This window comes from Leptodactylus fuscus, chromosome 6 (assembly GCF_031893055.1).
Source record: "Leptodactylus fuscus isolate aLepFus1 chromosome 6, aLepFus1.hap2, whole genome shotgun sequence".
Lineage (NCBI taxonomy): Eukaryota > Metazoa > Chordata > Amphibia > Anura > Leptodactylidae > Leptodactylus > Leptodactylus fuscus.
Window position 1 is genome coordinate 17,156,813 of NC_134270.1, and position 26,531 is coordinate 17,183,343.

General features: G+C 44.4%; 1 pseudogene; it reads left to right on the plus strand.

Annotated features, from left to right (window-relative positions):
* Positions 1 to 26,531, plus strand: part of LOC142209930 (uncharacterized) — a 520,021-nt pseudogene that overhangs the window by 162,562 nt on the left and 330,928 nt on the right.

The following is a 26,531-nucleotide window of genomic DNA, read 5'->3' on the forward strand; positions in this document are numbered from 1 at the left end:
ACCCGCACATGTCCCAATTTGCCCCTTTAGTAGCCCAGACATGGCATTGTGACCAACACACAGTGTAATGTCCTAGTCATTCATATCCCAGATAGTATAATGTCCTGCCTTGTTTAGTTCCCCACACGGTATTAAGCCCCCTCATTGTGCTCCCTGCAGTATAATGCCCCCTCATTGTGCTCCCTGCAGTATAATGCCCCCTCATTGTGCTCCTTGCAGTATAATGCCCCTCATTGTGCTCCTTGCAGTATAATGCCCGTTCATTGTGCTCCCCGCAGTATAATGCCCCCTCATTGTGCTCCCCGCAGTATAATGCCCCCTCATTGTGCTTCTTGCAGTATTATGCCCCCTCATTGTGCTCCTTGCAGTATTATGCCCCCTCATTGTGCTCCTTGCAGTATTATGCCCCCTCATTGTGCTCCTTGCAGTATTATGCCCCCTCATTGTGCTCCCCACAGTATAATGCCCGTTCATTGTGCTCCCCACAGTATAATGCCGTTCATTGTACTCCCCGCAGTATAATGCCCCCTCATTGTGCTCCCCGCAGTATAATGTCTTCTCCTTCTGTTCCCCACAGAAAAATACACAAATAAAAACTAACACTCCCCTTCCCCCACCGCAGTCCACTCTGATCTCTACTTCCGGTGGTTTGGGAGCAGAAGGTACAATGTCACTACATCTCCTCTGCTGCTTCCAATCTGCTGTGAGCAGAGACAGGGACTGAATGATCCTTCACCATTGTCCTCCATCTGCATTGTACAGGACACAGATGGGGCTGAAGTCCCTTCCTTTCTCCTTTATTACTGAGCCTATTATGGAGATTTTACATTACTGTGGTCCAGCAGCCAGAACTATATTACTTGTCCACTGTAGATGTATGGGGACTTGTTTTTCACGGGACAACTTGTAATTTTTCATGGCAATATTGTCTGGTACATATAATTTATTGATTGACTTTTTGGGGAATGGTTGGGGGACAGAAAACAAAACAGATCATTATTTCCACCATTACTTTACACTATTCACACATTCACATGGCGGAAAATGGATTCCGTGTGTGAACCATACCACGCGGTTAGCCACAATGCTGTGCACCAGCATCCCGTTGGGGCATTCCGCTCCAGATTATGCCTGAATGAATGGGCCTAATTGGTAGGGAGTCTCGCGCCACGGACGCTGTGGCTGAGTCAGTTGCGGAATCTGCGGCAAGATAGATCATCTCGCTTCTTTTTTCCGCTACTAGCTATATAATAATAATAATTTTACTTCAGTTTTATCCAAACTTGTTCAACCTGAAACACATCTTGTTAGGTTTGCCCATCTCTAAGTAAGACCATGTAGTGACAGTGATGCAATAATATGTCACCATGTGCTACATAGCGGCTGTCAGGTACGTGTTCATTTACCCAGCCCATATCCACACAAACTACTGTAAAGAGTTATTCAGCTCCTGCCCCAATCCATATACAGAGAGAGAATATAAAAGATCTACCCCGTATTATCTCCTCATGTTATATCTTATTATCTCCAGGAATTGTCTATATATACATGGGATTGTATATGACTTTACATTGACTTATATTCTTTCCAATCATGTTCCTACAGTATAGGATCCTCTCAGTGGATAAGGACAAGATGGCAGAGAAAATATTACATCTCACCTTAGAGATCCTGCACCAGCTTACTGGAGAGGTGAGAGATTCTGATGATGTCACATTACATCATTCTTATCTATAGTAATAACAGATGATATGACTGGAGAGGTGAGGGACTCTGGGAATGGATGGAGTGATATTTATTAATGTGTCTCTCCATAAACAGGATTACACAGTAGTGAAGAAGACCTCTAGTGGGCGCTGTCAGGCTCCTGTATCTGAAGGATGGGGGAGAACCCTGCGCCCAATCCTGGGGCCTCCACCTCACTCCCTGATACATGAGGAGATCAATGGACAGAAGATCCTAGAACTCACCAACAAGATGATTGAGCTGCTGACTGGAGAGGTGACAGTGCTGGGAATGCTGGGACATTATACAGGAGCGCTATGAAGGGATCTGGTGATGACTGTATCATTGTGTTGTCAGGTTCCTATAAGGTGTCAGGATGTCACTGTCTATTTCTCCATGGAGGAGTGGGAGTATTTAGAAGGACACAAAGATGTGTACAAGGAGGTGATGATGGAGGATCAGCAGCCCCTCACATCAGCAGGTAATAGACATGACTAAATACACACGGCCTCTCATTATCTGTATGGAAAGAATGAATTCAGTCCCTGTATGTGTTTCCTCCAGTTCCATCCAGTAAGAGAACATCACCGGAGAGATGTCCCAGTCCTCTTCTACCACAGGACTGTAAGGAAGAAAATGTCCTCCAGGATGATCAGGTAGATGGAGATAAGGTGACATGAAATCTTCCTCTGTCCTGTAGAAGGGCTGTGAAGGTCTCGTGGTCAGTCTGGTTTTATCCCACAGTATTAGATTTTTTCTACTTGTGTAATGAGAAAGATGGAGATGGCAGGATAAAGCTGACCATAGACATGACATGTTCTCTGGATCTTCTCACAGTTCTCTGGCTATGGAGGCTGCTGGTTGAACAGTGGAGCAACAGAGAGATGTCCCAGTACTCTTCTACCACAGGACTGTAAGGAGGAAAATGTCCTCCAGGATGATCAGGTAGATGACAACATGGTGGATTTATCCAGGAGACCTGCAGCTATTTGGTCAGATAACTCCTGCTGTCACTTTTGGTGGTCATGATAATGAATGATCTTTTCTTCTCCTATAAAACATCCCACGTGACTTCTCCATCCGTCTGGTGACTTTTACAATATTTGTTTCACAGCTTTTGTATTCGGGAGAAGATCTGAACAATATTAATATTCCGGAGACATATGTGAGGGGTGATGAGGAGAGTAAGGAGGACATTCCTACAGGTGACCGCCCAGGTGAGTAGTAAGTAGAGATGAGGAATTGGTTCATAATGAATTTTTTCAAAAACTTTGGGTTCAACCAAACCTGAATTTTTTTGGGTTCTCCACCCACAAACCAATGCATTGCAAAACTTACTGCACATGTATTACAGGCCGCATACACCAGCTTGTAATAGAAGCAGTACAAAGACAAGTCTGGGATCCTTCAGTAGATTTCTAGCTATCATGGCAATGGATACTGTTTCAGGGGCCAGCAATCTACCCCAAAACGGTGGCACTAAGAGTTTGGCACAGGGGGACAAACATATCCACGTGGGCCCCCAAGCAGTTCTATCAATATCATTACTATACAGTAACCGTACAATGGCAGATATCGGCTCTACAGACCATTTAGGTGAATACAGTGCAATTACATTTTGTGAGTTACATGTGACGTCTTGTTCACATTTCTCGTCTCTTCCCTCTGGACCGTCATGAACAATTCTTCCAGCAGTGACTTGTCTCTGTAAGGTTTTCAGCACAGACATCTTTGGCTCCTCACTTTTCCAAACACCTGACCCACATTATCCTCACCTACATAAAGTCCCCATCCTGCTACTACCCCAAATCTAAGGGTCCTTCCCACGATGTGACACAGAGTTGATTCTGACATGTAAACTCGTGTCAGAGTCAGTGCTGCAAAACAGAATCCCGTTTATTTCAATGGGTTCTAAAACCCCATTTAGCGCACGTAACACATTGAAGTCAATGGGATTCTGTTTTGCAGTGCTGACTCTGACATGAGTTTATGTGTCAGAATCAACACCGCGTTAAATCGTGGGAACGGACCCTTAAATATATAGTACGAAAATCCCCTGTAAATGAATAATGCCCCTGTGTGCTTCCTCAGTTAATAATACCTCCTGTGTTTCCTCTTAGAGGTTGCCCAGGATCAGACATTCTAATGCACGCAGCATGGGAGGCTTATAAAATAATAATGCACTAACACTTACCTGCATGCTCGGCTCTCCCCCACCTGGTTACCACCGGTCACCTTCACTCCCCTGTATATGAAGCGGCTGCAGCATTGATGTCAAACTAATGGGACCTCTACAGCCAATCCCCACTCTCAGCAATCCAGCAGTATACAGTGTTTGGCTGCCTATGCTCTTATCGACATCACCACTGCAGTTGTTCTGTATACATACAAGGTGACAGCCAACCCAACACAGGTAAAGAGGGAATAATACGTTACAACCCTCCCCTGCTGCCTGCATTAGAAGTTATGACCTGGGAAGAAGAGTGCCCATCAATTAATAATGTGCATTGTGTTCCCCATAATTAATAATACTCCTGCATATCCCCTAAAAAGGGGTTCACCAGGATAAACCATTTTTGGCAAGGAGGCTAGTGAAGGTGAAAAAAAAACATATTAACCTGTCACCAGAGTCTCCCACCTTCCAGTGAAAGTCCTCGCTGCAAGTGACGGCGGACACCAAATAGCGGCCTAACTAAAGGAAACAGGATGTTACATGTGACGTGTGCAAGTGACTTTCCAGTTCCTTTTCTCAGTGGTCACGTGCGGTGAGGACTTCCACTTGTAGAGGCACTGCAGCGCTGCTGGAGTGGACTATGGTGGGAGACACCGGAGAGAGGTGAGTATGTTCATTTGTTTGGTTTTTTTACCTTGCCAAAAACAGTTTATCCTGGACATCCTCTTTAAAAAGGGTTGACCCAGAATTTCAGAAGTCAGGGAGGAAGTCGGGGAAGGTGAAACATAAAAAACAAAAAAACATACTCCCATATCTCCAGTGCCCCAGCCAGCACATGCCATGCCTTTGCCGACAGAAGTCTTACACTACATTTGACTACTGAGTCCAGTCAGCGGCCACAGGAAAGGAACGGGTGACATATGTAAGTGACCTGTGAGCTGATTGACCTAAGCAGTCATGTGCAGTGCCAGACTTCCACCTGGCAAAGGCAAAACGCACACGGACAGGACAATGGTGGTGGTCATCGAAGCGCCAGAGACAGGTATCCTCCTCTCTGAAATTCCTGGACCCCCTTTAAATCAATAATGCTTATCTTAAAGTTTAAATAGGTTGGGGACATTGAAAAAAAAAGTATGCTCACCTGTCTCTGTTGTTCCAGTGTCCTCCTGCATCTCCTGGTTCATCTGCTTCAGCAGCGTCCTTCGGCGTTGTGCTGAAGCAGCTGATCAGCGAAGGGCCTGGATGTCACTAACTGTGACATTACAGGTCCTCTTCCTGAGGTTGCTAATGAGCTGAGACTAATCAATGGCTTCAGCACAACGCCGGAACAGACGCGGGAGAGCAAACAAACCGGAAGGCGCGGGAGGACACCGAGGCAACGGGGACAGGTGAGTGTATATTTTTTTTTTTTTCACTGCCCCCAACAGATTTAAACATTTTAAAGTTTTGCCTGTACAACCCCTTTAAATGAATATAGCTCAATACCCATAAGTTAATACTACCTTAAATGCTGCTTCTCAATTCCCCCTTATACTAATAATACCCCCTAATGGCCTATTACCTCTGTTAGCCCCGATGTCTCCTTATATTAATAATACCACCTTATATTGTTATTGGCCCTAATATTAAGCTACTCCCCCCCCCCCACAACCAAAAAATAAAAAAATACTTACCTGCCTTCAATCCCTGATGCACGGACTTGCCACTGTCACTTCTTCACTATCCACTCCAGTTACTGTCAGCATCCTGACTCAGGAGGCACAGTGTAGTGATGTCATCGCGCCCTGGGTCAGGACGCTGATGTCTTTAGTGGCTACAAGTATACCTGGAAGCTGCAAGCTCCTACATGCCTGCAGCCTACAGGTTAACAGAATAGTAGACAAACAAGAAACGCAGAACCAAAGAGGGTCGCATAAAAATTACAAAAAAGATATTTATTAAATATTCCAAAAGATAAAAAAACATGTAAGACAATGGAGGACAACAGAGGAGGGTCCACCTAGATGTTTGGCGGACAAATACGTCAACCCTCCCACTAATGGCCAACTGGAAGTAACCCCTAAATATATAAGATATATATGTAAACCCAAATAATACAGAAGAAAATATACAAATACATGTACACTGTCTTCAAAAAAATATTGTTCAAATGTCAGCATACATACATAGTACAGTATAGTGGCTGGTCCAAGTAATAGACAATAATTACCTAGGCATCATACAAATACCAAAAATCAGGCACTTGTAGCACAGAATTAGATATTTTCAATAAGAGAACCTACTACAATCAATATTGATACATACCAATTGACATACTGACAGTGTAACACTATACAGGGGAAGACTCCCAGGGTGCCACTCGTGGGACAAGAGAAACGCGCGTCGGGCATTCTCTCTTTGGGGGGGAAGAGGGAATGGGGTACAGCTCTGATCACCGGCCAGGCAACCAGCAAACACATAAGTCACAACAACCAGCCAGGTCTATGTACCTATGGGTACCTTTAAAGAAAATCCATGAGGTCCAATCCTCCACATAAGCCTCTCGAGCAGTTGTCTAACAATACTAGGGGAACTCGGGATGGAGATGAGGAAGTGTGACACTGACAAAAAGAAACCTACACGAAGCATCCATGAAAGCCGCAGTAAGCTACCAGGTAACGGAGCAAGTAAGCAGTACTTCTACCCCCCTGAACTGAGAGTCAGGGCAACAACTACGATACAAATCAGGAGATCTAGAGGACGATAGTACAGGGGCCGAACCTCCTCTAAAAGGCGGTACACGAGCAAAGGCTACGTAGATTCACACCTCCCCCAAAGTAGATTAGGCAAAAAAGGACGTTACCCCGGGGTATTAAGACCATAAGAGTGGATGAGGCTACGTAGTCCATGGACGGCAGCGGGGGCGGGAGTGAGAAGAGGAAGTAGGAAAAGGGTCGGAAGAGGGGAAGAAACAGGACGGAAAACGCAAGGGGGAAAGGAGGCAAGACGAACAGCAAATTAAAGGAACACACACAAGACACCAAAAGCCAAACAAATAGCCGGACCAAACCCAGCTAGCCCGGGTCAGACCACAAAAAAACAGTGGGAAACTACCCACTAATGCAGGTCTTGAGGGCACACCGCAGTACACCCTCAAAGAGCTGCCAAATCTAACTAGCTGAAACTAATTAGCGGGGGAGAGGTAGAACGACAATAAAGTGCCACTCATTCCCCCAGCAGTATAACTGAGTGCCCGAAGGCAAGAAATAAGAAGGGGTCTAGAACCAAAGATGCAAAACCAACGTAATGGAGCCAACAAGGCTCAAAGAACTAGGACAGAAGGGCTGCACATCGGAGAGCCGGCAACCAAAAAAAAAAAGGGGGAAGTGACCCACTGACCGAGGCACAACCCTCCGTGCGAAGGGCAGGCAGGAATCACCGGTGAGGGCCATCACGAGTCGAGGCCCAGAACGGCCACCACCAGGGCAAAATAACCTTTTGAGTCAGGGAAACGAAGAGAGAATGCAAAAAGAAGAAGAAAACATTAGATAAGGCACAAAATAGTCCAACTGTATATCAAAGTCCCAGCTAGGGAACCACAGGAAAAAAGATATCTTCCTCAGGACAATGGAGAAGGTAACTTCCCGGAGCGTAATGGTTGGCGGGCCAGTGCGAAGGAAGAGGAGCTCTCCAGTGGCAGGGCAGAGGGAAGAGGATAGTCCAGCCAGTCCGGCAGGGTAATGTCAGGAAGATCCAGGAACTGAGCAGAGGAGGACACTTGGTCTGGAGAATGAAGGGTAAACAAGGCCACATTGCGACGTATTTGGAGATGAAAAGGGTGGCCCTACCGGTAAGTAGCCCCAGAGTCCAGGACAACTCATAGAACTGGTTTCAAAAGCCTCCTCATGGCCAAGGTGCGGCGGGAGACGTCTGGGAGCAGTTCCACGGGATTGTCCTTGAAAGTCACAGGACCCTGTCTCCAAGCAGCCTGAAGGATATCCTCCTTCTCCCTGGGGGGAGGGAGCAGACACAGCTCCAGGAGGATACAGCAAGGCAGGAGAGGGTCCCAGGAGCCTGTAACAGGGCTTTGCTTTCACCATCTTATGTCACACTATGTAAGCACACTTGGCTCTTCAAAAATTAATGTTACTTTGGTGGTTACTATGGGCAAACATAGCCAGCAAAAACAAATCTAGCAGCAGTGTATTTACTAGAGTCCCAGAAAAACACCTGTTTGCAGCAAACAAATATAACATGTCTTTCAAGCACTGTTGCAACAAATAAAACTTAACATTTAATATTAATTATTAAAACTGGATACTTAAAATACCCTCAATTCCAATTGTCACTACAGAAGTATAATGGTGAACATAGAATGAAAGAAATTGGAACAGTCTTACCAATGTCAATAAGTGGGATATCCACATTGGGGGAGCATCATAAGGAAGAATAAAAAATCCCTATTTTTACCCTGTATGGTTTTGTCCTTAACGCTCCCCAAATACTCCCGACCTTATTCATCCTGAAATTAGATGACTACCTAACTCTCCCTGCAGTAACAGAAGTAGCACTGAATATAGGCGCTGACTCACCTTAAATAAAGTGGAGTAACTCCATCCTCTCACATGCAGTGCCATTACAAACCGAGGACCCGATCATCTGGCGCAAAAATGGCGCATCCTGATGACGTCACAGAGGCCGCGTCATCTTACTGCGTCCCACAGGCCTCAGTGTGACTGGCCGCGTACACACATGCATGTGATGACGTCACCCGCCTGCGTTCCGGCTCGACGGCACGGTGTGATGACCTCACGCCCATATGCCATCTCACTGGTGAGGATCACGCTCCTTATACCAACATCTCAATGGGAGGGGGCTCATCCAAACCACACTTCCTCCATTCATATCCTCGGTTATTATTATTATATTATTATATATATAATTATTATTATTATTATTATTATTATTATATTCTTTTAATTATTATATTCTTTTAATATACATCAGTATATATAATAGTGCATCACCGTACCAGGAATCGCGTAAGGGCAATTTAGGTTCATCTGAAGGGTCAGTTTGGTACTGCTCTTGTAAGGGCGGGATTATTTGGGGTGCGTTAAGGACAAAACCGTACAGGGTAAAAATAGGGATTTTCTATTCTTCCCTATGATGCACCTCCAATGTGGATACCCCGCCTATTGACATTAGTAAGACTGTTCCAATTTCTTTCATTCTATGTTCACCGTTATACTGCTGTAGTGACAATTGGAATTGAGGGTATTTTAACCACTTCCGGACCGCCCATAGACTTTATACGTCCGGGAAGTGGTTGCCTAGTTCTGACAGGACGTACCAGCTATGGACGCTGCCATGATTCAGCCACCCTCTGACCTGGCGGTCACGTGATCCGCCGGGAGAAGCGTCTTGCAAGAGCTGCTGGGTCCTACAGGACCCAGATCAGCTCAGTAAGCTGTATATACAGCGTGCAGAAGGCTGTATTTCTCCTGCAACTGAGGCTAAATGTACCAGCCCCAGTTATAGGAGAAATCAGCCTCCAGTACAAAAAAAAAGTGATCAGATGTCCCCAAAGGTCTCTTATCACCTTATGGGGACACAATCTGAAAAAAAAAAAAAAAATATTATATATGTATATATATATTAAAAAAGTTTTAAAAAAATGTAAATAAAATAATAATAGAAAAAAAATACGCTAATAAAACGCCGTTATTAAAGATTATAGCCCCACCCCCGACGACACCATACAAAATAAAAATTACCGTAACAGAGGGGAAAAACTATATTATAAAGTTTTTCAGTGACACTTTGTGTTGTTAAATAAAATAAAAATAATAAATTGAAAACCAGACACAATTTCCCTCCTATTTTGTTTATATTTTCCCGGATATAAAAAAAATTAAAACACATTTGAAAATAAAAACAAGATAAAAATAAAGCCCTACGTGTCCCCGAAAAAAGACGTAAAAATTAGTTGACTGAGACATACGAGAAAAATGTTACAGCCCTCAAAACCGCACATACAAAATAAACCTAAAATGCGTCTGGTCCTGGAGCACAAATTGGCCCGGTACTGAAGTGGTTAAGGATCCAGTTTTAGTAATTAATATTAATAATAACAATGGACAATAAGCCAGTCTTGCTTTGATTTTTAGCCTCTGACCATTTACCACTGATGTTCCTAGAAGTACAGGCCGCTACTTTTTCACCTTCCTTTTTGAATCACCCTGTAGTAAAGACTATGTAGCAGAATACGGCAAAACTGCTTGTAAAATGCCAGACTAGTGGGGGAAAGTCATTGGACCCAATTATAGTCAGTGGGATTGGTCAGACACAGTTGGGATTCATCATAGAAGCCAATGTTTCAGTTATAGTTTTATTGTTCTTCTCCTATATTGGAGCAAAAAAAGAGGAATAACAATGCTTATGTGAACAGAGCCTAAGTCAGTTAGTCACTGAATTTCACTCAATGCCTTGTAATTTGTATGGACATTATTATATAGAAATGCTATAAAATCTTAATATAATGTTAATGATATAATATTCATAAAATATAAAATCAGTTTTCTTCTTGGCAGATGACTGTACCAGGAGCTCAGAGGAACATCTCATATCTTCAGATTATAAAGCAGATGACGGTGGTATCACACAAGATACATATGAAGAACATGCCATTACCCCAGATATACCCTCAGCCCTTCACAGCCAAGATCTATCATCTCTTTCTTCTATACAAATCCTATCTTCTAATCCAAAACAGACTGTTACACAAGAAAAGATTCACAAAGAGGTGAAGCCATATTCATGTTCAGAATGTGGGAAATGTTTTTCATATGAATCTAAATTTTTGATGCATAAGAGATTTCACACAGGGGAGAAGCCATATTCATGTTCAGAATGTGGGAAATGTGATACATGTAAATCACATCTTGTTAAACATCAGAGAATTCACACAGGGGAGAAGCCATATTCATGCTCAGAGTGTGGGAAATGTTTTACATGTAAATCAAATCTTGTTATACACCACAGATTTCACACAGGGGAGAAGCCATATTCATGTTTAGAATGTGGGAAATGTTTTACAATTAAATCAGATCTTATTAAACATCACAGATCTCACACAGGGGAGAAGCCATATTCATGTTTAGAATGTGGGAAATGTTTTACAATTCAATCAGATCTTGTTAAACATCACAGATCTCACACAGGGGAGAAGCCATATTCATGTTCAGAATGTGGAAAATGTTTTATAAGAAAATCAGATCTTGTTAAACATCATAGATCTCACACAGAGGAGAAGCCATATTCATGTTTAGAATGTGGGAAATGTTTTACAATTCAATCAGATCTTGTTAAACATCATAGATCTCACACAGAGGAGAAGCCATATTCATGTTCAGAATGTGGGAAATGTTTTATGTCTAAATCAAATCTTGTTACACATCAGAGAATTCACACAGGGGAGAAGCCATATTCATGTTCAGAATGTGGGAAATATTTTAGGCGGAAATCACATCTTGTTGCACATCAGAGAATTCACACAAGGGATAAACCATTGTCATGTTCAGAAATTTGAACGTGGAAAACATTCAACAAAAATTTCTTGTTATACATCAGAGAAGTCTTTTATGTTCAGAATGTGGGAAGTGTTTAATTTATATATTTTTTTGGAGTCTGGGAGGAAACTTACACAAAACCGGGGAGAACATAGAAACTCTTTGCAGGGGCACATTCAACATTTTATTAAACTTTTGTTTTTACATGATTTACATTTTTCTTTAGTTCCACTAGGGGACAAACCTGAGATGCCTTGATCACTTGTATAATACAGTGTAATACTTCTGTAACACTGATATTCAGTCTATTAGGCATAATAGGACTATGTACATGGCAGTCCAGAAGGCTACAGCCAGGCTTCAGGCTGGCATGGCTACTGCAGTAGCCCGCGGTTGGCCTATGGGCTGGTAGAGGGAACTCTTTTAACCCCTTCCTGACAGTAGACACCCAGCACTAATGCCCCCGGTTGTTGCCAACACCGATTGCGGGCATTAACCACTCCGGCGCCTCGGTCAAAGATGACCAAGGCGCCATTTTCCTGGCGACGTATGGGCGCCACCATTTTCCCTGTGATCGCGGTACCCGGAGCAGGGTCCAGAGTTGGCGTCATGTTGCCAAGACAGCAAGGAGCCTTGTGAAGGCTCCCCGGGATGTCATACAATGGATTAGCATTCTTCTGCATTGCATTAGTGATCAGATCCCCTGGAGTTCAAGACCGCAAGGGGGTATATGAAATGCAAAAAAAAGTTTAAAATATATATATATATATATATATATATATATATATATATATATGTATATATATATATATATATATATATATTTTAAAATATATTAAAAGTTCAAATCACCCCCCTTCCCTAGAAAGCATATAAAATTACTTAAATACTGTGAAACACATAGACATTACTTATCCCTGTGTCTGTATACTCACGCTCTAGAAATCTATAAAAATATTTGTCCCGTACGATAAACGCTATATCGGGAGAAAAAGTCAAAAGTGCCAAACTGCCAGTTTTGCCTCTGATAAAAATCTTAATAAAAAGTGATCAAAGCAAAAGTTATTCCCCAAAATCATATAATTTAAGACACCCTATGCATCCCCATTCACGGAAGTATAAAAAAGTTACGGTGTTAGAATATGGCGACTTTTAGAAAAAACATTTTTTAACACAGTTTTGGATTTTTGTTAAGGGTTTGAAATGTAAATAAAACCGTATAAATTTGGTATCTCTGGAGTCGTACTGAAATATGGAATACAGGTGACATGTCATTTAGGCTGCACAGTGAACACCTTAAAAACTAAGCCCGTAAGAATGTCGCACAAATGCACCTTTTCTTCAGATCCACCTCATTCTGACTTTTTTTCCAGCTTCCCAGTACATTATATAGAATACTTAATGGCGGCATCATGAAGAACAATTTGTTCCGCAAACATTAAGACCTCATATGGCTCTGAAAGTGGAGAAATAAAAAAGTTATGGGGTCTGGAAGGAGGGGAGTCAAAAACGAAAATCAAAATATGCCGTCGGGGGAAGGGGTTAAGAAATCAGATTTATTCATTCACTATAGTTGCGACAGGGATAATAATAATAGATTTTATTTACGGTATATAGCGCCAACATATTCTGCAGCACTGTACAATTTGTGGGGTTCAAGTACAGACATAAAGATATATTACAAAGAAGTAGTCACTTCACACAATAGGACTGAGGCCCTGCTCGCAAGACCTTACAATCTATGAGGTAGAGGGGGTGACACATGAGGTAGCAGGGGTGGCATCGGAGGTAGCATTGCTTATACAATAGTCAGACAATTCTGTAATAGAGGTGACTGTCATTACACAAACATAAAACTGTATGAGCTGTCACCAGTCGTGTCCTTTAATGTGCAGATGGTGCCTGGACATATAAAGTTAGTCTGAAATGGCATCATATCATGTGGGGATATGTGGGAGCTGAAACAGAGAAGGGTTCATATTAGGGATTCTAATGATGGTACAGAAGAGTTTACATTAGGAATTGCGATCGGCCTGTCTGAAAAGATGTGTCTTTAGTTTGCGCTTGAAGCTGTAGAAATTGGGAGTTAATCTGATTGTCCGGGGTAGAGCATTCCAGAGAAGTGGTGCAGCTCGGGAGAAGTCTTGTATACGAGCGTGCGAGGTTCTGATAATAGAGGATGTAAGTGTTAGGTCATTGAATGAACGAAGAGCACGGGTTGGTAGACGGAGATGAGGGAGGAAATGTAGGGAAGTGCAGCATTATGGAGAGCCTTGTGGATGAAGGTGATAAGATTATATTGTATTCTGTAATGGATAGGCAGCCAATGTAAGTGACTGGCACAGCCCGGAGGGATTGCGGTAGCGTCTAGACCAGTGATGGAGAACCTTTTTGAGACCGAGTGACCAAACTGCAACCCAAAACCCACTAAATTATTGCAAGGTGTCAACACGGCAGTTTAACCTTACTACTCTGCGGATCCACAATTGCAGACAGTTACGTATCCACAAATGACAGTCATGTGAATGGGGCTTTACAGAGCTTGTCCTGAAAGGTAAAAGCCTTTGCATTTGGTGCTTTTGAACAATTAATCCTATTAATATTATAAAGGTGAAGGTTTGTGAGTTTGGATGTTTGTGGGTTTGTGTGTTTGGATGTTTGTTCCTCAATCACAGCTGAATGGATTTTGGGGAAACTTCACACACACATTTTTGCCAGAAAACGGTAGTAGGCTACTTTAAATGTGGGTCACTCACCCCAAATCGCCACCGTGACCCTCCAAACAATCCTCCGGCTCGGCTGCAGCAGCTGGCATTCTGCCAGCGCTGGTCTGTGCAAGCACCTCCTATTGGTGCATGGCAGGCTGTGGGCGGGCTCTGGAGCCAGGGCTGCGGCACCATAGGTTGAGGCTGAAGGTGGGCGTGCCGATTCAGCAGGGAAGCACTGAGGAAGATGGCGGCAGCCCACATGCTTCCGGCGCCGCAGCTGTCCCAGCCCACCTACACAGCTCTCGGAAGGAGGAGACTGCTGCACCCGACATACTACAGGTACGTGCAGCGGGTACAAGGGATTGGGGTGTCCTGGGATGGGGGAAACAACATTCCCCTGCTTCATTGGCCCCAGTGTAGTTGGACTCACCTTGCCACACTTCCCCGACGCTCTCTCCGCTTGCTCGCTGCACATAGGTGTCCGGCGGCTGGCTACACATGGCAAGGAACCCTGCAATCCAGGCGCCGGTATTCGGAAATGCACTGTATGATACCAGCGCCTGGATTGCAGTGTACCTGCCTAGGCTGCAATACAAGCGCATGCCTGACAGGGCAGGGAGGCAGAGCGAGGCTCCGGCTGTCATAGCAACCTGACGCCCTCGCTCTGCCTCCTATACGCCACACGCAGCTAGCCGCCCGACACTGATGAACAGCAAGGGAGCGGAGAGAGCAGCGCTGGAGTGTGACAAAGTAAGGCCAACTACACTGGGGACGATGTGTGTGTGGGGGGGGGGGCAGAGGCTGGGAGCAGAGATGGGGGGGAGGGGGCCTGAGGCTGGGAGCAGAGATGGGGAGGGGGGCCTGAGGCTGGGAGCAGAGATGGGGGAGGGGGGGCCTGAGGCTGGGAGCAGAGATGGGGGAGGGGGGGCCTGAGACTGGGAGCAGAGATGGGGGAGGGGAGAGGCCTGAGACTGAGAGCAGAGATGGGGGAGGAGGGGCCTGAGACTGGGAACAGGATGGGGGAGTAGGGGCCTGAGACTGGGAACAGAGATGGGGGAGGGGGGGCCTGAGGCTGGGAGCAGAGATGGAGGAGGGGGGGCCTGAGACTGGGAGCAGAGATGGGGGAGGGGGGCCTGAGGCTGGGAGCAGAGATGGGGGAGGGGGGCCTGAGGCTGGGAGCACAGATGGGGGGTGGCCTGAGGCTGGGAGCAGAGATGGGGGGCCTGAGGCTGGAAGCAGAGAATTGGGGGTCCTGTGGCTGGGGTCAGATGAAGGGGGGACAAGCATCTGGGGGCAGAGATGGGGGTACAAGCAACTGGAGGCAGAGATGGTAGGACAACTGTCACGGGATGGTTAGAGTCTATACTATAGGCAATGTGTAATATATATTTCATGTGGAATGTATTCTCTAACCTGTTGTAAACATCAGTGTGTAGTTGGCTGATTCGGGTCTAGTGTGTTAGCACATTGTATGCAAATACCTCTAACTAGTGAGGACAATGGGTGGAGATAATCTGATCAGTGTCTCCAAGAAGATGTTGGATGGTGCATTGTCCATAGTAGACAGGGAGTCTGCTCTCCTTGGCATAGGTGAGGGGGGAAGGATCTGTGGCTCAGCCCTTCCCACCCCCAGGTATAGGTGTAACAGTTTAGTATATAGTATATAGCTAGCAGTTAGTATGTGTTAGCCGGCCTGTGCACAGCTCTGCAGAGAGCCAGAATTTAGTTACAGGACCAAGGAACCAAAGCTATCATTGGATTGTGACTTCTGTGGACTTATTGTTATTACGGTTGATGTGACCGCCGCCGGCTACTAACTTTGTGGATTACAATAAATTGCTGTTGTCTCCCGACCTCTTGCGTCCCTGTTGATTCAAAAGACCATCCGGAGGAAGACGTATACCTTTGCTCCGTGACAACTGGTTGGCAGCGGTGGGATCAACAGCGGATAGCGAGATGGACTACAGCAGCCCAGCGATTAATGGAGCCACAACCTCAGAATACAGGAACTGGACTATGGCAAGTCTACAAGTAAGGGCCCGGGAACTAAACCTGAGTTACCAGGGAAGAACGAAAGAGCAACTGATCGAGGCACTGGAGGAGATGACCCTGCAAAGCGACCATGAGGAGGGCTGCCCCCAGGAGACAGTAGAGATACAGGAGTGGCAGGTACAGACCCAAAAGAGCAGATGGGTTGTTTTGTATGAGGAGGAATTGGCAGTGCTGGGGCTAGGAGCAACTGCAGAGCAAAGGAGTAGAGCATTACAGAGGGCTCAGGAAACGGAGAAGGAGGAACAGAGAATGGCGCATGAAAAGGAAAGAATGGCGCATGAAATGCGAATGGCTGAGATAACTATGAGGAATTATAATCAAACGTCGACCCCCAGCCCAACAGTGAGAGAACCACCATATGTCTCCCATAAACACTTCAAGACCTTTGAGGAAGCGGCTGGGGATGTTGATGGATATTTTCAGGACTTCGAACACCAGTGCCACCTGATGGAAGTCCCAGAGAAGGATTGGGTCCGGTATCTGGTGGGGCACCTACGAGATGGGGCTGCGGAAGCTCTCAGAGCCATGGACCCTAGTGATCAGCGGGACTATGAGGCCATTAAAAGAGCGGTGCAGAAGTATTATGCAGTCACTCCAGAGACCTACCGAGTTCAGTTCCGCTCTTTGTCTTACAATGGGGGAAGCTCCTTCCACATGTTCGCCCACAAGTTGAAGCAAGCATGCAAGCGCTGGCTAGAAGGAGAGGAGGCTGTCACAGTCGATAAGATCCTCCAAGTCATACTTAAGGAACAGTTCTTTTCCCAGTGCCCCGCTGAGATCCGTGAGTGGGTGCTGGAACGGAACCCAGCCACAGTTGAGCAAGCTGCTTCTCTTGCAGATGAGGGCCTGACCATCAAGCCGCAGTGGAAGAGGTTGTTTGCAGAGGAGCGGAAAACTACCACAGTCCGCCAGACACCCTTCAGCCAGCCAACCACCTTTCGTGCCCGGCCTCAGGATTACAATTCCCCCTCTACCCCTGCCCCAGCCCATCGGCCTCCAGCTATGAACAACCCTGTCCCTAGACAACGACCTACTGGAAGAATGCTAGAGCGCAGATGTTTTGGGTGCGGGCGGCCTGGACATTTGCAAGCTAGTTGCCCTGTTAACATGGGGGCACGGGCCACCGTGGCATCCCGGCCTATTCACTACCTGGGAACCACTCCTAGGACAGAAAGTTTGGCCCCATTTCCAGATGACTCCATGAATGACACATCTGTTCCACCTCCAGGGGTCTATGGGATTCAGCCTTCCGCCACACATCCCGCAAACCTTCAGAGGAAGCACTTGCAGGAGGTCCTACTGGATGGCCGAACAGTTGTTGGATTCCGGGACTCGGGAGCTTTCCTAACGGTAGCGGACCCCCGAGTTGTGCGACCCGAGGCCCTAGAGGAGGGTCCTGGCATTTCTATCAAGTTGGCAGGGGGTACTCAAAGACGTATTCCTAAAGCTACCGTGGAACTCGACTATGGTTATGGACCAAAACGATGCACAATTGGTGTGATGAGCGGGCTGCCGGCCGATGTTCTGTTAGGCAACGATGTTGGAAATCTACAGTGCCACTTTGTGGGAGCAGTGACCCGAAGCCAAGCTCAGGGAGAAGCCAACATGGATCCACCGGATTTTCTGACAGATGCCAGCCCTTCAACCCTACAACTTTACCATTCAGTACCGCCGAGGGAACCAACACCAGAACGCGGATGGGTTATCCCGGCAGGAGGACATATGAGCTATAGAGACTGATGTGCATTCCCCAATTTACCTGTGTAGGCCAATTGTGTCATGCACATGTTTTGAGAGGGGGAGGGGTTGTCACGGGATGGTTAGAGTCTATACTATAGGCAATGTGTAATATATATTTCATGTGGAATGTATTCTCTAACCTGTTGTAAACATCAGTGTGTAGTTGGCTGATTCGGGTCTAGTGTGTTAGCACATTGTATGCAAATACCTCTAACTAGTGAGGACAATGGGTGGAGATAATCTGATCAGTGTCTCCAAGAAGATGTTGGATGGTGCATTGTCCATAGTAGACAGGGAGTCTGCTCTCCTTGGCATAGGTGAGGGGGGAAGGATCTGTGGCTCAGCCCTTCCCACCCCCAGGTATAGGTGTAACAGTTTAGTATATAGTATATAGCTAGCAGTTAGTATGTGTTAGCCGGCCTGTGCACAGCTCTGCAGAGAGCCAGAATTTAGTTACAGGACCAAGGAACCAAAGCTATCATTGGATTGTGACTTCTGTGGACTTATTGTTATTACGGTTGATGTGACCGCCGCCGGCTACTAACTTTGTGGATTACAATAAATTGCTGTTGTCTCCCGACCTCTTGCGTCCCTGTTGATTCAAAAGACCATCCGGAGGAAGACGTATACCTTTGCTCCGTGACAACAACAAACTGGGGGCAAAGATGGGGGGCAAGAAACTGGGGTCAGAGATAGGGGGACAAGAAACTGGGGTCAGATGAAAGGAAGGGACAAGAAACTGGGGGCAGATGAAGGGGGGGACATGAAACTGGGGGTAGAGATAGGGGGGACAAGAAACTGGGGGCAGACATGGGAGAACAAGAAATATAAGCGGTTCAGCGCCACCGCCAACCCCCGGACGAAGTCGCGGGTAACTGCTAGTGTTTACTATTTACATTGCACAGGATCTGTTTTATAGTGACTGTGCAATGTAATTACATCCTGTACTAATATTAGGTCTGCTATAAAACAAATACTGTGTGATATAAATAGTGAGGGGAACCCACACAGTACAATCTGCCCCACAGTCTTCCCCACACAGTACAATCTGCCCCACACAGTACAATCTGCCCCACAGTGGCCCACACACAGTATTATATGCTCCACAGTAGCCCCCTCCCCACACAGTATTAAATGCTCCACAGTAGCCACCTCTCCCCACACACAGAGCAGACCCACACAATTATACTTACCTCAAGTCCCATGAAGAGCCGCTAAACATGCTCCTCCTTTTGACTTACGTCGTCACGCCTGTATTGGGGCACACTGCACATACAGTTGAAAGAAGGGATCTGTCCCAGATTCCCTGTTAGTGAGCGATATGGGCAATGGTGAGCGTGTCAAGTGAGATGGCTCTTTGTGCCTTCTCTGGCACGCGTGTCATAGGTTTGCCATCATGGGTCTAGCCCTTTTCTTTCCAAGGATGTAGCTCTACATCCTCCCAGCGTGTCACTTGCCTAGCCGAGGACGTAGCTGCTACGTCCTTACTTCTAATACCCATATCGCTGGACTAGTTTGGACTATGAAGATAATTTTAGATTCATTTTAAAGGTGAGAATCTCATCTGTAAAATATCAAGTTCTTCATGTTAACCTTTACTGTGCCAGAGGGATTCACTGTTGAAAACGCTATTGGAGATTGAGATCTCATTGAAGATCTCAATTCCCGACAGCATTTTTAACAGCAATTCGCTAAAAATCTGTAAGGGCTATTATTAAGATATTGGTATTATTTAAAGATGAGATTCTCATAGCCCAAACGAGTCCTGAGATACAGGACTTTAAATTGTCCCCCCCCCCTCCTGTCTCAGGAAGCATTAGTGAAACAGGAAGGGGAGAGGAGGGGCAGCCTGCAGCGTGCACAGAGACAGAGAAGCATTTTCTCTGTCCCTGTGCACAACCTGTATGTGACCGGGGGAGGGGGGGGGGCTGATTCAGTCCCTATTTCCCCCCTTCTGTCAATCAAAGAGCATACTGTACTTTTGCAGTCTGATTGTCACATGGAGGTATAATATAATTCCCCCCTGAGCTTTACTAGTGGGATATTCTTATGTTATACCCCCTTAACATAACCAGGAAGTTTATTGGTGCTGTGACCCACACATTTACCATTGTCCAGGCCGCAGTGCCAAAAAAAAGTTGCACCAAACACACTACAAAATCATGAATAAAGTTTAAATTTCACTCAATCCCTGTTCTGTCAATACCTGAACTTTCTAGAGTAAAATGTGTCTCTAGTGATGTCTGTTACACGCTAAAATAATAGTGATAACGATTATCACTAGAGATGAACGTATAGGTTGCTAAAATTTTTATAGGGGATGGAAAATATTTTTATGTAAAGTCCTATTTAATTTGCATGCACAAAATGGGTTGGCGTATTTCTGCGATTTTGGCGTTTATTTAACACCCGCCCCTGTAAATATATACATGTATGGTCTGTAGGAACTCCTCACATATTGCAGTTTTTTAGAAAGTACATTTTGTTTGCAGAAAGGGATTGCTTGAGTTACACTTTAGTGGAAATATTGAATTTTTGCGCAATTTTTGCTAGCAATCTCTGCTTGCTACAACGTTGCATGGAGGTGGTTGTATATATGAAACATTAAGTTGTGTTTTTATATATGGTATATATGGTATGCTGTGCAATCTCAAGAAAGTTAGATTTTTTAGGTGCAGTATAGATTTTTATCATATTAGTGAATAACAGCAAAATCCTGCTTGTCTTTTGTATTCATGTTTTTGGGAGTCCGAGCTCTTGTTGTAGTTGATGTTTGAGGTACATATAGTATATATATACACATTGTACACACCATAAGCTATTATTATAAATGTACTAGCTGGTACCCGCGACTTCGTCTGCGGTGATTGTAGCAGTGGGTATATACAGGCGCGGGTAAGGTTTTCGTAGTGTGTATAAGGGATGGGATATGAAATGTAAGTTTGTATCTTGTTTTTGCTGTAATTCAGAGAATACGTGAGACTTTTGTGTTGAAGGTAATTTGTATTTGAGCTGCTATATATACGGTGTTGTGAGAAACTTTACATAGTGACTTTGGGACAGAGGTATTTGAAGTTAACCCTTTCCCGCCGATGGCATTTTTTGATTTTCGTTTTTGACTCCCCTCCTTCTAAACCCCATAACTTTTTTATTTCTCCGCTCCCAGAGCCATATGAGGTCTTAATTTTTGCGGGACAAATTTTTCTTCATGATGCCGCCAATAATTATTCTATATAATGTACTGGGAAGCAGGGAAAAAATTCAAAATGGGGTGGATTTCAAGAAAAAATGCATTTCCCCGACTTTCTTACGGGCTTTGGTTTTACGGCGTTCACTGTGCAACCAAAATGACATGTCCCCTGTATTCTGTGTTTCATTACGATTCCGGGAATACCAAATATATATGGTTTTAGTTACATTTTGACCCCTTAAAAACAAATCCAAAACTGTTAAAAACATTTTTTTCTAAAAGTCGCCATATTCCAACAGCCGTAACTTTTTTATACGTGCATGTACGGGGATGTATATGGCGTCTTTTTTTGCGGGACTGGGTGTACTTTGTAGTTCTACCATCTTCAGGAAATGTTATTGCTTTGATCACTTTTTATTCAAATTTTTATCAGAATCAAAACAGTGAAAAAACGGTGGTTTGGCACTTTTGACCATTTTTCCCGCTACAGCGTTTACCGAACAGGAAAAATATTTGTATAGCTTTGTAGAGCAGGTGATTTTGGACGCGGGGATACCTAACATGTATGTGTTTCACAGTTTTTAACTACTTTTATATGTGTTCTAGGGAAAGGGGGGTGATTTGAATTTTTAATCCTTTTTTTTTGTTTTTAATATTTTTTTTACTTTTTTTAAAAAAATTTTTTTGCATTTATTAGACCGCCTAGGGGTATTGACATGGGTTGGTGGTGTCGCGGATTGTCATAGCGGTGGGGGTTGGCAAACATGGCTGCTCCGGAGCGTTAAAGAGAGCCTCCTGGAGTATCGTTAAGGTGAGGGGCAAAGTGGTAAAGTATATGTATATGAGATTGTGTGGGGTTAGGGGCGAGGCTGCAGAGGGCAATATGAATTTTGTGGCTTGCTATGGTCCAAAGTGTGTGAGATTGCAGAGATGGTGATGTGAGTTTGGGGTTTGTGGGGGTCCTGGGAAAAACATATGTGCGCTATTGTGACGAAAAGTAGCCTATTGCGCAATGGGGTGTATTAACTATGTTTGTGCAAAATTTCAGCCAAATCGGTCGAGCGGGTTTTGCGTGATTGACTAACAAACATCCGAACACACAAACCCACAAACATCCAAACTCACAAACTTTCACACTTATAATATTAATAGGATTTTGTATATGAATGTGAGACTGAACATGAGTTTTAGATGCAAATATGTGTTTTAGTGCATTTTTTCAAAAAATGTTTTGTGTTTGTCCAGGGCTGTGGAATTGGAGTCGTGGAGTCGGAGTTAGTTTTGGTTGGAGTCAGAGTCGGAGTCGGCAGAAATGTACCGACTCCGACTCCAGCTTTAAAATAAAGTATTAATATTTCATAATTGAATTTTCATATGAATTTTATAAATGTTACTCAAATATATATGTTCTATCAAACTATGAACAACAGTGATAAGCAGTTCTTCTGGAGATAGAGACATTTCTTACTTCTTGTGTGTCACTGTTCTACACTGCCCTTATGTATTTTTATACTTGGTTAACCTTGCTGCCCCAACCCCCCTACTTACAATGTATGAAATGAAACTGAAAGTGATAATGTGTTGCAAATTCTTAGTAGTAAAGCTCCTCCTCTAGACTAGATGTTTACTAGGTGTGCGTCTTCCAAACATCTCACAGCTGCCTGCTACTCAGAACAGGAAGATTGTAAGAAGTATTATCCTTTCAACAGCTTTGCATCAGTTAACGGTAAGTACATGAGGAATAATAACAGTATTACTGACCACTATATCAGTTGTACGACCTGGCAATAATTTTGTACAATTGTTTTTAGGAAAAACAATTGTCATTTGGATTGTGAAAGCAGAATTAACCCCTTCCCGCCGATGGCATTCTTTGATTTTCGTTTTTCGTTTTTGACTCCCCTCCTTCTAAACCCCATAACTTTTTTATTTCTCCGCTCCCAGAGCCATAGGAGGTCTTAATTTTTGCGGGACAAATTTTTCTTCATGATGCTACCATTAATTATTTTATATAATGTACTGGGAAGCAGGAAAAAAATTCAGAATGGGGTGGATTTGAAGAAAAAATGCATTTCTGCGACTTTCTTACGGGCTTTGGTTTTACGGCGTTCACTGCAGCCAAAATGACATGTCCCCTATATTGTGTGTTTCGGTACGGTTCCAGGGATACCAAATTTATATGGTTTTATTTACATTTTGACCCCTAAAAAAAATTCCAAAACTGTGTTAAAAAATTTTTTTTCTAAAAGTCGCCATATTCCGACGGCCGTAACTTTTTTATACGTAAGTGTACGGGGATGCATAGGGCGTCTTTTTTTGCGGGGCCGGTTGTACTTTTTAGTTCTACCATTTTCGGGAAATGTTATTGCTTTGATCACTTTTTATTCAAATTTTTATCAAATCAAAACAGTGAAAAAACTGCGGTTTGGCACTTTCGACTATTTTTCCCGCTACGGCGTTTACCGAACAGGAAAAATATTTTTATAGATTTGTAGAGCGGGCGATTTCGGACGCGGGGATACCTAACATGTATATGTTTCACAGTTTTTAACTACTTTTATATGTGTTCTAGGGAAAGGGGGGTGATTTGAACTTTTAATTCTTTTTATATTTTTTTATATTTTTTTTTATCGTTTTTTTTAAATTTTTTATTTGCATTTATTAGACCCCCTAGGGGTGTTGAACCCCAGGGGGTCTGATCACTAATGCAATGCATTACAATGCTAATGCATTGCAATGCATTGCAAAAAAGCATCCTTTCTTTTGCAGGCTGCATAGACCAGCCTGTAAAAGAGAGGATTTGCAGACAAGCCTGGGAGTCTGTACAAGGCTCCCGGCTGTCATGGCAACGGGACGTCAGCCCTGGAGCATGCTCCAGGAGCTGGTGATCCCGGCCAAAATGGCGGCGCCCATGAGCCGCCGGGAAAATGGCGCCTCCGGCGCCTTTGACCGCGGCGCCAGAGGGGTTAATGCCTCCGATCGGTCCGGGGACCGATCGGAGGCATTAGAGCCGGTTAAAGCTTAAAGCAGTAGACACCCGGCGGCTATGGCGGCCGCCCGGCTCCCGGGCGGTCGCCATAATTACAGACCCGACATGCGCCGTACTATTACGGCGCATGTCGGGAAGGGGTTAAAAACCTGAGAATGTCAAAGAAGCGTCACATTAAATCATCTGTATTTGAACATTTCACCATCACTCAAGATAGAAAACATTATGTCTGTCAGTGTATAACAAATGATCCAGGCGAAAACAAATGCTGTGAAGCCAAGATTAGTGCATATTCAGGCAAAGATAAAAATGCTCCTACCAGAGCTTCTAATCTAAAGAGACATTTACAGCGCTTTCATCCAGAAGTACTGAAAGCAGTGGATGAGAAAGACTGCATCCAAACCAATGAACCAGTGCCCAGCTCTTCCAGCCAAACAAAGGAGCAGAGAACTTTGCAGCCATCAGTTGCAAGATATTTTGTCAGTGACAAAGTTACTGTGACAATGACAGTACATACATTTAAAAAACAGATCATAGAGCTTGTTGTAAAGGATAGTGTGCTGCCTATTTCATTATTTTCACGACCAGGTTTTATGTGTCTAAATGGGGAAATGGCCCGCAAGCTTGGTGTTTCTCTGGAGAGAGAGAGTATTCGAAAATTAGTAACCGAAGAAGCTTTTAAACAAAAGGAAGAGCTTAAAAAAACTCTCAAGGGACGCTTTCTGTTTCTTAAAATGGATGCCTGCACACGTCACAGAGTGAACTATTTTGCCATCAATGTCCGATTTGTTTGTGACAAAAATGAAATAGTTACCAAGACATTGGCAGTAAAAGACACCAAAGCTCATCACACCAGTGAGTTTCTCCAGGTCTTGGTGGAAATGGTTCTGCAAGACTATGAACTTAAAAAAGAGCAAGTTCTTTCTGTCGTAACTGACAATGCTTCAGATATGATAAGTACTATTAAGCTAATGAATGAGAGTAATGATGGTGACCAGCAGCTAGAAGAACATTCTGGGTTCACAGACACAGAAATGTTTGAAATAGAGAAACACAGTATTGTAACTGAGGAGCAAACTGAAGTTGCTTCAGATGAACAGCAACATGATAGCTTAGATGATCTTGTTGAAACTGTGTCAATACGTTCTTTCATTCATCACATGCGCTGTGTTGTGCATACGCTACAGCTGGCTATAAGAGACAGTCTGCAAGAAGGACATGCTGCTGCACTGATTGGCAAGGTGAGAAAATTGGCTACTGTTGCCAGAACCCCTAAAGTTGACTCAATTTTGAAGAGACGTGCTGGAAAAGGGGCAATTATTGATCAAGCCACACGATGGGGCAGTACTTACTTAATGATTCAGCGCTTGGTTGAACTGAAACCCTTTCTTGTAGACATGGCTAACCCTCAACTGACGCTAAATGAAAGTCAGTGGAATCAGGTGACTGAGCTGGAAAAATTGCTAGAGCACCCATTTACAGTGACTAAAAGATTACAAGCAGAGGACTTTACTCCAGGTATTTTCTTAAAGGAGTGGAAGAACCTGATGTTTCGCCTGTCCCAAAGAGGAGGGTTAATTGCAAGTGGCATTGCTACATCAATGAAACGGAGAGAGGAGCTCCTATTACAAAATAACGTCCCTTTGGCAGCTGTTTATGTAGACCCAATGCATCGGATTCTTCTAGATGATCAACAGCTAACTAAAGGTAAAGAAGCTCTGCTTGAAATAGCAGTAAGGATCCTCTTGTAGTTCTATAGAGGAGCATAGAGAGGCCACCCCAAAATGGCCACCGGCAGGCTCCTGTATTGAACTGCAAGAGCGGCTCTTGCAGTTTAATTCAGGAGCTGGCCGGCGGCCATTTTGGGGTAGCCGCTCTTGCAGTTCAATAAAGGAGCTGGCCGGCGGCCATTTTGGGGTGGCCTCTTTATGCTCCTCTATAGAACTACAAGAGCAAGAGAAGCCAGAAGAGGCGGAGTTGCTGCAGAAGAAGGAGGCGGCGCAGGAAAGAGCTCTCTGGCAGCAATGGGGATGCGCTCATCGGCCTTTCAGTGCTGGGGCCCGCCCTGATTGCTGCGGAGAGCTCATTTGCAGACCGGTTAAAACCGGTATTTCTACGGAATGGTGCGGCGGAGACCACGTCTAAAGGTAGGAGACAAATAGCCTTTCTTAAGGCTATTCCGACGTGTTCATTAGAAAAAAAAGTAGTTTAATGGTAGAATCCCTTTAACCTCAGGAGTTACGTAAAGTTACTACTAGAGATGAGCGAACACTAAAATGTTTGAGGTTCGAAATTCGATTCGAACAGCCGCTCACTGTTCGAGTGTTCGAATGGGTTTCGAACCCCATTATAGTCTATGGGGAACATAAACTCGTTAAGGGGGAAACCCAAATTCGTGTCTGGA